This window comes from Lygodium microphyllum, chromosome 11 (genome assembly GCF_053477565.2).
Source record: "Lygodium microphyllum isolate KBCC chromosome 11, Lygodium_microphyllum_v1.1.10, whole genome shotgun sequence".
Taxonomy (NCBI): domain Eukaryota; kingdom Viridiplantae; phylum Streptophyta; class Polypodiopsida; order Schizaeales; family Lygodiaceae; genus Lygodium; species Lygodium microphyllum.
The window spans coordinates 13902750-13915752 of NC_141145.1; positions in this window are offsets into that span (position 1 = coordinate 13902750).

Here is a 13003-nt window from a genome sequence, read left to right on the forward strand (position 1 = left end):
CTACCATTTTATCAGAGAGATGGTTCTTGGAGGGAGTGTAGATCTTATGCATGTGAAGACTGATGAACAGGTTGCAAATATCTTTACTAAGTCTTTAGGTAAAGATAAGTTTATTAGTTTTAGACAGCTACTTGGAGTTCATCAGATGATTTGAGCTTGAGGGGGAGTGTTAGAATATCAAGCTCATACTATTCTCCTATTAGTATGTGTGATCGACATTAGTCTTGTCCAGTTGTATCAGCAAGTGTGGGACATTAAATAAGTCAGTGGTCTTAGACCTAGTGTAAATGGTCCTACGGACCTTAGTACTTTTGTATATACTTACTCTATGTGCGTGGTTAAGTGAGAAGAATGAATGAATGAAGAAGAAGAGAGCATGCTTGCTCCTCACTGTTGAGATATCGAGCTCCACTCATGATACGCCAGGGTGACCGTTGTGTATTTATGTCACCGACTTGTCAGTTGCAGACGCGATTGGTACACCGCCCATGAATAATAGCTACATGATAGCTATCCTTATCTACTCTAGTTTGTGGCTCAGTTAGTATGCCACCTTAGTTAGTTGAGTTTGGTTTGAGACCCATATAGAGGGTTCTTCTATTTCTTTGTACAAGAGTTCTTTTGGCTTACACAACTAAGAAGAGGAAAACTGTTTTCAGCCTCCACCCTTGTGTGTCTTCCCCCATTGTGCAAGCAAGAAAGCTTCAAGCGAGACTCCTTCCTTCTCTCCCACAATCTTGACATGGTATCAGAGCCTTGTTCATGGTAAGGAGCTCAAGAAAGCAAGCCAAGCTCGCGGTGGTCTGGTAAGAGGAGCAGTGTTGCTTTCATTTTCTGTTTTGGGAGCAGATCTCTGCAGGTAGCACAGCCAGAAATTGCAGGAGTGCATTGTCTCAGGTTGAGACGCCCTTCGCGGTGAAGCAAGAGGGCAGTATATGCTGCGGGAGAGGGCTTTAGCCCCTGGCGACCTTGTTTTTTTTATTTGAGGCCATTTCGGGGCCTGTTTTGGAAGCGGAAGTTTTCTGCACGCACACAGGAAAAGGCCCAGTTTTATGCAGGGCAGCCACTGTTCTACAGGTCGGTGAAAAATTACTGTAAAAATTGCATTGTATGCTTGTGCGCAGAGACATTGGGAGTTACAGAATCATTCCTGTTGCCTGTTGATGCAAAATCGTCACTAGGAAGTGACTGTGTGGTCAAATACCACTTTCGCCAGTTTTGCAGATTTGCCCTTGTGAGGGTGAAGCTGAGTTTTTGCAGTGACAGAATTTTTCGCAGTATTCTGTAATGGCGTCTGATTCTCTTTCACAGATTGTAACTGAAAAGCTTGACAAGAACAACTTCCAAGCATGGAAGTTTAGAATGACGAATTTCCTTATGGGAAAAGGATATTGGAAATTTGTTGCAGGAAATGAAGAAGAACCAGTTCTTCCTGATGTTCCCAATCAACAGCAAATGCAGGCATTTAAAACATGGCATGAGAGAGCCAGGAAAGTTATGTATTGGCTGTCTATCAGTATTTCAGACTCTATGATTGTGCATATTCAGGATGCAAGTACGCCAAAGGAGGCATGGGATACTTTGTCAAAAATGTATAGCACAAATACGCAAGCCAGGAAAATGCAGCTCAAGCAAGAGTTGCATAATGTGCAAAGAGAAAGTATGAGCATCAACGACTACCACATGAAGGTGAAGAAGATTCCAGATGCACTTGCTTCCATTGGGTCGCCAGTGGAAGATGATGATTTAGTTTCCGTGACCTTGAATGGTCTAGGAAAGGATTATGCACAGTTTCGGACATCCATTTCAGTTCGTGAAAGATTTCCTGATTTTGAGGAGTTGATTGCTCTTCTAATTTCTGAGGAACAGAGAAATGGTGGTACATCTTCTTCAGGAGGAACTTCAAAAGAAGCTGTCTTCTACTCAAATGCTGGAAGAGGTAGAGGCAGAGGTAGAGGAGGCCGATTTGGAGGCCGTGGCAGAAATCAGAATATGCAGCAAACTCAAGAAAACCAGTCCTATGGAGGAGGACGTGGTAACTCTAGAGGCAGGGGGAGCCAAAGAGGTCGTGGTGGATGGCAAAGAGGCCAAAATGCAAACAGTAATGTTGAATGCTACTACTGTGGTAAAATGGGTCATATGGCTAAAGACTGCTATAAAAAGCAGAATGACATCATGAATGGAAAACTGCAACAAGGGAATTATGCATCTTCTAGTAGACAGGGTGATGACAGAAATGAGCATTTGTTCATGGTGCAGCACATGAACAATTCTATGACAAGTGCAGAAGAAAGCAATGATGTATGGTATGTTGACTCAGGTGCATCAAACCACATGACAGGTCATGCATAATGGATGGAGGATGCAAGGAAAATGAAAAAACCAGGATTTGTGGAGACTGGTGATGATACTGCACATCCTATTGTGCAGATTGGAAAAATTCCCTTGTCTATGCAGGGTGGGAAAAAGAAATACCTGTCCGATGTATTTCATGTCCCGAATATCACCAAGAATCTGGTTTCAGTTGGTCAAATGGTTGAACAGGGCTTGCAGGTCAGATTTAATCCTCATGGATGCTTTGTTGAGGATATGAAAAATAAAGGTCGCTTGATAGCAAAAGGAAAGAAGAAGGGCAGAATGTTTACATTGGATGCAGACATGTCTGAATTGAGTGCATCAATGTTTGCACATGGGACCGGTGTAGTTGCAGATATTGATATCTGGCATAAACGCATTGGTCATGTTAATGTACAGCGACTTAAATCAATGCAGGCCCAAAATATTGTTGCAGGATTGCCCAAATTCAAGGTTGCAGAAATGCATAAGGTATGTGAAGCCTGTCAGTTTGGAAAACAGGCAAGGAAACCATTTCCTAGACATGTTCAAGAGAGTGAGAAGCCATTGGAATTAATTCACTCTGATGTGTGGACAACTAAAGCTGCATCTCTTGGAGGCTGTCATTATTTTGTCAGTTTTATTGATGACTATAGCAGAAAAGTTTGGGTGTATTTTATGAAAAAGAAAAGTGAAGTTTTTGGGCATTTCAAAACTCTTAAAGCTATGGTTGAAAAAGAAACAGGCTTGCAGATAAAATGCCTAAGGTCAGATGGAGGGGGAGAGTACCTCTCAAATGAGTTTGCAAAGTTCTTGCAGGAGCATGGCATAAAGCAGCAATATTCATGCAGTTATACCCCACAACAAAATGGAATTGCAGAAAGGAAAAACAGGCATATTGGAGAGGTATCTCGTGCCATGCTCAATGAAAAAGACTTGCCAGATTTTTATTGGGCTGAAGCAGTTGCTACAGCAGTCTACATAATGAACAGGACTCCCACTGCAGCAATACATGGAATGACTCCAGAGGAGAGGTATACTGGTAGGAAACCAGATATTTCTCATTTGAAAATTTTTGGTTGCATTGCCTATGTACATGTGCCAGATGAGCTGAGATCCAAGTTGGATCCAAAAGCTGAGAAGTGCATCTTTATTGGTTACTCTCTGCAGCAAAAAGGGTATAGATGCTATAACCCTTCTACTCGTAAGTTTACAGTGAGCAGAGATGTTGTTTTTGATGAGATGAGTAGCTGGTATAAACCAGTAAATGTGATTGATGATGAAGATGCACAAAATGGTAATGCTACACAGAATTCACAGCAGCAGTCACAAAATATTAGTGGACCTGGAGCGTCCTCTAGTAGTGGTTCACATTCTTCGCCATGGACAGGCAGATTGAGATCAGGAGAATCTTCTCAAAGCAATGCAGATAGTGGTATGCAGGTATCACGAAAAGGAAAAGAGAAGGTTGATCAGCCCATGTTTGATGTGAATGCAGGTCACTCTTATGTGGATGGTGAATCCAGTGGCTCAGAACAGAGCATTGATGATGAGTTGGGTATTCCTTCTATTATTACACCTGGAGTAAGGAAGACAAGGGATGTTTTGAGAGCACCTGGGAGTGAACCTACTTTGCGCAGGTCTACAAGAGCTAGGTATCCTGTGGATAGGCTGAAATATGATGGATTTACAGCCATTCACTATGCATATATGGTCAAAGTGATACAGGAACCAGAACCCACATCTTTTGAGCAAGCCATGGGAAAAGAAAAATGGGAGAAAGCCATGGATGAAGAAATGGATGCCTTGGAAGCAAATGCTACATGGGAGTTAGTACCTTTGCCTAAAGGTAAGAATGCAATTGGTTGTAAGTGGGTTTATAAGGTGAAGCACAATGCTGATGGTTCTGTGAACAGATACAAGGCAAGATTAGTAGTCAAGGGGTATGCACAAACATATGGCATTGACTATGAAGAAACATTTAGTCCGGTTGCAAGGATGGCAACCGTAAGAGCAGTCATTGCTATGGCTGCATCAAAGGGATGGTCTTTACATCAGATGGATGTAAAGAATGCCTTCTTGCATGGTGATTTGCAAGAAGAGGTCTATATGGAGCAGCCACCAGGTTATGTGCATGCTGTTCATCCTGAGTTTGTTTGCAGGTTGAAGAAAGCCTTGTATGGCTTGAAGCAAGCACCTAGAGCATGGTCTGACAAGATAGGACAGTATCTTGTCACTATTGGCTTTCAGATTTCCAAGGCAGATTTCTCACTTTATGTGAGAAAAACAGAGAAAGGTATTATGTTGCTTGTCATTTATGTTGATGATTTGATTATGACAGGTGACAGTGATGAAGATATCCTTCATGTGAAAATGCTATTGAAGCAGAAGTTTGAGATGAAGGATTTGGGAGAGCTGCGTTATTTCTTGGGCATTGAGGTGATTAGATCACCAAGTGGGATACAGCTCTTGCAGAGGCAGTATGGATTGGACATGCTGTCCAAATATGGGATGACAGGCTGTAAGCCTATTTCAGTTCCTTTGGAGCAAAATGTGAAGCTGAGCACAGATGCAGGTGAGCTTCTAGAAGACCCTACTATGTACAGACGCATAGTAGGAAGTTTGATTTATATGACGATTACCAGGCCAGATTTGAGCTATGCTGTTGGATTGGTAAGTCAGTTTATGCAGGCTCCAAGGAAACCACATTTGGATGCGGCTAGACGCATACTTAGGTATGTGAAGTCCACATTGCAGTATGGACTATTTTATGAGACTGGGGTTTAGATACAGTTGCATGGATACACTGATGCTGATTGGGCTGGTAGTATTTCTGATAGACGATCTACCAGTGGATATGTATTCTCTTTTGGGAGTGCTGTAGTCACTTGGAGCAGCAAGAAACAGCCTACAGTTGCCTTGTCGAGCACAGAGGCTGAGTACAGGGGTGCAGCAATGGCTGCATGTGAGGTAGCTTGGTTGCATAAGCTACTTTATGATATGCATCAGTCTACAGATGGGCCAATTGTCATTTATTGTGACAACATGAGTAGTATACACTTGGCAAATAACCCAGTCTATCATGCTAGAACAAAGCACATTGAGGTGCATTATCACTATGTGCGAGAGAGGGTTTTACTAGGTCTTATTGATCTAGTTTATGTCAGCACAGAGGATCAGGTAGCTGACATATTCACAAAGGCATTGGGCGCAGAGAAGCTGCGCAAGTTCAGAGACCTGCTTGGTGTGCAGGAATTGGGATTGAGCTCGAGGGGGAGTGTTGAGATATCGAGCTCCACTCGTGATACGCCAGGGTGACCGTTGTATATTTATGTCACCGACTTGTCAGTTGCAGACGCGGTTGGTACACCGCCCATGAATAATAGCTACATGATAGCTATCCTTATCTACTCTAGTTCGTGGCTCAGTTAGTATGCCACCTTAGTTAGTTGAGTTTGGTTTGAGACCCATATATAGGGTTCTTCTATTTCTTTGTACTAGAGTTCTTTTGGCTTACACAACTAAGAAGAGGAAAACTGTTTTCAGCCTCCACCCTTGTGTGTCTTCCCCCATTGTGCAAGCAAGAAAGCTTCAAGCGAGACTCCTTCCTTCTCTCCCACAATCTTGACAATTGCTGAGCAAGACAAGCTGAAAATGACATTTATCACTATATTTGATACCTTTGCGTACCATGTGATGGCATTTGGATTATGTAATGCACTTGGTTCGTGGCAAAGAACAACTGACAAGACCTTTGGTGACATCTCCCCAAAGGAGTTGAAAGTATTCATTGATGACTTGGGGGCAGCTACCATAAGAGAAAGGCAGTTGATTATTTTGCAAAAGTGTTTTGAGCGTTGCAGACAATTTTGCATAGCTCTCAACCCATAGAAGTGCGTCTTTGGAGTGCCTTATGGGCTATTGTTAGGCCATGTGGTCAATTTGGTAGGGATTGCGATTGACCCTAAAAAAATCAAGGTCATAGTCGCCATGAGTCTGCCACGTACTCCAGAGGAAGTGCATAACTTTCTGTCATTGGTCGGGTATTATCGAAGGTTTATCAATGCCTTACCACTAACAAACCTATTGTCCTTTAACTGTCAATTTGCATGGAGGAGTGATGCTTGCAGAGTATCTTTTGACGATGTGAAGCAAGAGCTTGCCAAAGCACCTGTTTTAAAAGCACCTAAAAGAGGCAAAATGTTCTATATATTTTCAGCAGCAACCATGTATAGTATTAGTTGTTGCTTATCCTAAATTTGAGAGGAGAAGTGGTACTATGTGATAGCTTTTTCTAGTCAGAAGTTGGGCATATCGGAAATTAACTACACCTATATGGAGAAGTTGTGCCTTGCGATGGTATTTGTGACCAAAAAGTTCAGGCACTACATTCTCTATGAGAAGGTGGTTTTTTATACAAAGGCAGAAGGGCTTTGATTATTTTTGAATAAGTTACAGCCACCTGATTGTTTAGCAAAGTAGTTAATCACTTTGTAGAAGTTTGATTACGAGATTAAGAGCAGGAACACTATATTGGCAAGGTGTTGATGATATCTATCACTGATGTGTGATGCCTGACGAGGTTCCATTTATATTGGAAGAGTGCCATGACTTCGCTTGTGGAGGGCACTTTGCTAGGCGCAAGAACACTATATTGGCAAGGAACAAAGTTTCCTTGATCGCAGGAACACTATATTGGCAAGGTGTTGATGATATCTATCACCGATGTGTGATGCCTGACGAGGTTCCATTTATATTGGAAGAGTGCCATGACTTCGCTTGTGGAGGGCACTTTGCTGGGCGGTTGGTGGCATAGAAGGCTTTAAGAGCCGGGTATTGGTAGCCGTCCATCTTCCATGATTCATTTGACTATGTCAAGAGATGTGATACATGTCAAAGACATGACAGTAGAGAGAATAGAAAGCATCCACTTACGCCGATTATGGCTACCCTTCCATTTGAGAAGTGGGGCATCGATTTTGTGGAACCTATTACCCCATCGTCTACTACTCAGAAAAGATACATTGTAGTAGCAACTGATTACTTTACAAAGTGATCAGAAGCATGGGCAACGAGGCAGGACAATGCAAAAGAGACTACCAGTTTCCAACTTGAGCAGATCATTTGCAATTTTGGTCCACCAAAGAAAATAGTATCGGACATGGAAAATTAAGCATGGAAAATTAAGCATGACAAGATGACTCCCTATAATCCGCAAGAAAATGGACAAGTTGAAAGTACTAATAAGCAGCTTGTGGGTATCCTATCCAAGATAGTCTCCGAAAAGAAGCGGGACTGGGATACAAAATTATATGTGGCAGTTTGGGCGTATAACACGATGTTTAAGCAAGCCAGTGGCCACACCCCATTCAAATTAGTTTACGGGGAGGAGTGTGACTTGCCCTTAGAAATTGAGTTGCCGACCATAAGATTCGCAATCAATCATTCTTTGGGTGATGAAGATGCTCTATTTGAGTGGTTTACGACTATAGTCCACTTGGATGAACTTAAATTGTAGAGTCTATTGCACCAGGAGGTGGCTAAACATTGAATGAAGAGGTTGCATGATCTAAAAGCGAAGAAATATACCTTTAAGAAAGGGCAGTTAGTTCTATACTATGATACGCATAGGGAGCTATTTCCAGGAAAGTTGGAACCTAGATGGGATGGCCCTTACAAGATAGTTCAGCTAGGTAAAAATAAGTCCACGGCTTTATTAGCTGATCTACAGGGAGTGGAATTTAAGATAAGGTTAATCTTAATAAGATTAAACGTTATTATTTCTAAATATGGTAATGTGTTAAATGCATTGCAGGTCTATGATGGGGTTGATTTGAGACCTATAGGAGAGCTTAAACTAGTTGATGGGCTGGTTAATCCCTTATTTGGAGTACCCATATCTCGAGCAAAGATATCATCAGGGGAAGCTTATCTTGTGGAGCAAGGGATACAACGTGATTGAGCAAGAAGATGGTACCTTTGTGTGGGAGATCAAAGTTTTCTGCCATCACTGTTTGCAGATTTTGACAAGCATCCCTGTTGAGTTTAATGAAGAAGGTGGGATGGAGCCGTTAGTTCATCCTCTAAATATGTTGAATTTTGACTATCATAATTCCGAATAGGGGAGTTCTTGATGGCTGGTTGTGTAAACCCATTATGGACGTATACGTTATACTTTGATGGAGTGTCCCGGGGGCTTAATAAAAAAGGGAGTGTTGGAGTAGTTATCTGAGATCCCTGACATAGAGTTGCAATGAAATTAGAGGTTTATCTCGGGGTGGATTCACTAACAACATGGCAGAGTACAAATCCTTGATTATGGGACTGAATATTGCCAAGAAAGGTGGCATTCGGTGGTTGTTGGTAAAGGGGGATTCTGAGCTGATCTTAAATCAACTCAATGGGACATATACAACCCGGAATCCCATCCTTCTTTCGTATGTATCATCGCACTGCTATAACCCTACTTGATGAATTTGAGAGCGTATCTCTTGAGCCCATTCCACGTTATTGAAATTAGTTTGTGGATCTATATCCGCCTTCTTCTAAGGAGGGATCTATATGAGCTAGTATGCTTGATTTCTTTAGGCCAAGAGGACCAGTTGTTTTAAGGTTTTAATGATCTATTTCCTTAGGCCAGGAGGGCCAACTAGTTTTGTCATGTCATGTTTGATTTATTTAGGCCAAGAGGGCCAGCTAGTTTGCAGTGAAATGTGCTATTTCTTTAGGCCAAAAGTGCCCTATGTCTATTTGGTGCAGGTACAGTTAATGGTTTTCTGTTGTAGTGATTGCATCATACAAGTTGACAAAGTTGTTGAAGGGAACCTTTGCTGCGAATGAGCTTCTTGTGGCCATTCGAGGTGGTCTCGTCTCCTTTCCGAGTCTTTTTCCTTAAGCAATTAATGATATATGTGCATGTAAGGGTTACTTTCTTTTGTTTGTTGGGGACTGGCACTCGAGGCATGAAGTCCCAGGTTTAGGCTCTGTATGTCTGGGCGAGGTCTGAGTAGTCACTGCCTCTTGCAAAGGCATTGTTGCACATTGAAAGACCTGCTTTAGAAGGCAATTCTAGTGACCCTGTTCTGCTCACCCTGCTAGGCGGTAGTTCTAGGAGTTTTTGTTAGTTGTGAGGCAGTTAGAGAAGCCTACTAAAATAATGATGGAAAGAGGCAAAACCCTAAATATTTGAAAGATCATATATGAATATACGGAGGTGTGTAAAAAGGGGTTCTACCCCCTATAAAAATAGAAAAGGAAAGAAAGAAAAATTCTTGAGCTGTTGTTTATCGCCTTGCGAAGGCCTGGTAGGTTCCTGGGGACGAGACAAGACCCAGGGCCAATGCCTTGGGTCACCTTACGAGGGCTTGGTAGGTTCTTGGGTATTGAGACAAGACCTAAGGCTGATGCCCTATTCTCCTTGGGTCACTACGCTCAGCTCCCTCCTTTTTACACGCCTGAGTATGGAAAACAAGAGGCTAAAAAACCCAATGCGTTAAAAGAAACTATTTCTTGATCAAGCTATAGGACTTCTCACCTAGTAGAAGTCCTAGTTGAGTTGTCCTTAGTTAGGTAGGTAGTTAAAACCACCACTTACGATGATCTCTTTGATAGTTCTTTTTAGCTAGGCTGTGTTGGCGCAGTTGGTTAGCGACTAGCTTGGGTTTTCTGTCAGATTATGCTAGGTCTACTCCTGATGGATTTCATGCCTTGGTTTTGACAGGGGGTAGGGTGAGAGCTGCGATGTGTTTTGTTGTGTATCTATTTTTTATCAGCTTGATGCTCTTTGTGGTTGTGTTTATGTGTAGATCTGTTCGTGGGATTCTATGGGTTGAGTCGCCTATCGCGTGGTCGCAAATGACATATGATTTTTTATGCCGAGAAGTGCTTAAAAATAGCCAAAAATTCTGAATTTTAAGGAAAAAATACACTTCGTCGAAGGCAACGGTGGCAATTAGTATGATTTTAAGCGGCAATGCTCAAAAAGGCTTAAAAGACCCACTCGACGACAATTGGTAAATTTTCATAATTTTTTGACATGTCACATGAGACCCTCGGAGATGCTTGGCAATGTGGGACTTCAAGACAGACACCCAAGATTTTTGAGACTACGAAACGGACACTGGACGTGGAAAAGGGAGTGCGCAGGAGGCCAAGGTCAAATGTCAAGTGGGAAAGGACTCTAGGGGGGCCCAAGAGACATGACTTTTGGGGGCTCCCTTTGGAGCCCCAACCAAATTACAAATCTTTGGGGGGGGGGGGGGGCGCTATTTTTCACACACAGAGAAGAAGAGCGCACCATCTTCCATAATTGGTGGAGAGGAGCTATGACACATGTAAACAACCCCCCAGACCGATTGTATACATGATCTACATTCTATCTATGCTTCCAATTGCCGGTCTCCACTCATGGAATGGCTACCTGGTTGTGGAGATCATAATTGAGTATTTCTCTCTCCTCCCTCTCTATCCTGCATAGAGGCACTTCATGTGGCAAGAATCAAGAAGAGAATCGGGAGATGGATGCTTGTCCGGGAGGCACTAGATTGTTCGAAGAGGCTAAGGAGGCTAAGGACTAAAGATCTATGCTGAAATCCATGCTGGTTGGTTGATACACAATCCCAATTAATTATTCAAAAAACCCAAAACACACAAAAAGACGGTATGCTCCATTTTATGAAAGAATTTATTTTTTTTTCTATCGTTCATGGTCTAAATGGTATGCGCATGGGCTAAAATTCTATTTGAATGTTCCTTGCATTATGTTTGAGGGTTGCAATCACTGTTATGTAGAACCTGTATTGATTTACATCAATTATAAATTTTCAAAACCCAAAAAAACACTAATTTTGATGGAAATTGATAGTTTCTTTGATTTTGAGTGGAAAAAAATGAGTGGACATGGAATAAAATAAGGAAAAATGCTAAGTTTAAGTTCAAATGATCAATCATTAGAAAAAAATCCAAAATTTTCTTTTTTTATTTAAAAAATAGAACAAATAAAAAAATATGAAAAAATGGATTTCTTGCGCTAGAAAATTTTGAAAAAATAAGATCTATGTATGTGAATGTCTGACAAGGCTGAAGCATGAGGTTAAGCCTCAATCTGGCCTTTTCTTTTGTGTTAAAGTGAGTATTCATTGCTTTTATATACAAAAAATGACATTAAAAAAACCCTCTACACCTGTGCACCACAGTAAAATTTAGACGGTGAGGGGGAGGATGATGTTATACAATAGTTTAAACGTTGAAATAATACAAAGTTTGATTGTTCTCTTTAAGCATAACATTTAGGATGCGGTTTATTTTTTAAAATAATGGATCTAGCAACATGAGGTTTGCCTTGGTGTTAGGTTCCTACAACGCAGCATTGCATATTAGCGAAAATTCATTAAAAGAGTTGTTTTTACATGACACACAGGCTGATTTCAAACCATAATTGTTTGTGCACAATCGTTCACTTTTGCATGAATCATACACATGGTATCTATTCTTGGTATGCATAGCAATTAGTTGAAGTATAAAATACCCACACTGGAGAGAGTAAGGCACCCAAGCTGTAGGTCTAGAGACGGTGGGTCCAAGGGGACAAGTAAGTGAGAACCAATACATTCTTGGAATGATGCAATATTGGTACCAAGAGCGGAGTCTGTTTCGTATGTGTTATATGTGTTAGCAATGCATCGAGGGGCCAATCCCCAAGGTGTAGGAGGGTCGCAATGCAGCCGCAACAATCAGCCCCAAGAGGTGCATCCTATGTTGTTCTACGTGGTGAATTATACCAAAATGTGTAGGATCTCCCTCTGAGGAGTCTGAGAAGTTGTACTATAAACACAATACAAACGCAAAATGTACGTACGATGACAGGGCAATGTGTCCTGTAGACACTCTTGACCGCAAGGCCATGGGGTTGTCTTGTGCATGTTAGAAGTCCGGCTAGTGCTATAGCCAATGCCGGCCCATTCTAGGTCCCATCAATTGCAAATGTTGTTACAGCTCCTACATATCTTAACAACAAAATATGGCATCATCGCTTTGTTCACTCTGATTTTTCTAAGGTTTTTGATCTTTATCGACGTGACATTGTTCAAGGTATGGAATTCAAAGCTCGTCCTCATATGGGTATTTGTGGAAAGCATTTTTGCAAAGCCTTTTTCATTTCCACCACAAATCATTCTAGAGATTTGCTTGATCTTCTTCATATTGATATTTGTGGACCTTTTCCTCCATCAAAATCTCAATATGGGTATTTCATGACTTTTTTTTATGACTTCTCAAGATACACCATTATTTTTCTCTTGCAACACAAATCAAAAGCTTTATTATATTTTAAGAAATATCAAAAAGCTATAGAACTTCATATTGGTTGTCGTATGAGAGCTTATTTTTGACTTTGATAAGTGCTCAAAATTTGCCAAAATTTCCAAATTTCAAGGGAAAACTAAACTTCATCAAAGGCAGCATATGCATTTGGGATGATTTTAAGCAGCAAGTAGTCGATGGGTTCCAAAAAGTGCTTAAAGACCCACCAACTAGCGGTTGCAAATTTTTCATATTTTTTTGACCTCCGGATTGGATCTTAGGAGATGCCCAGTAGTAGGGGACCTTGAGATGAATGTCCAGAATTTTTTAGAAGTCAAATCTGACGCCGGACGCAAGAATGGGGGTGCCC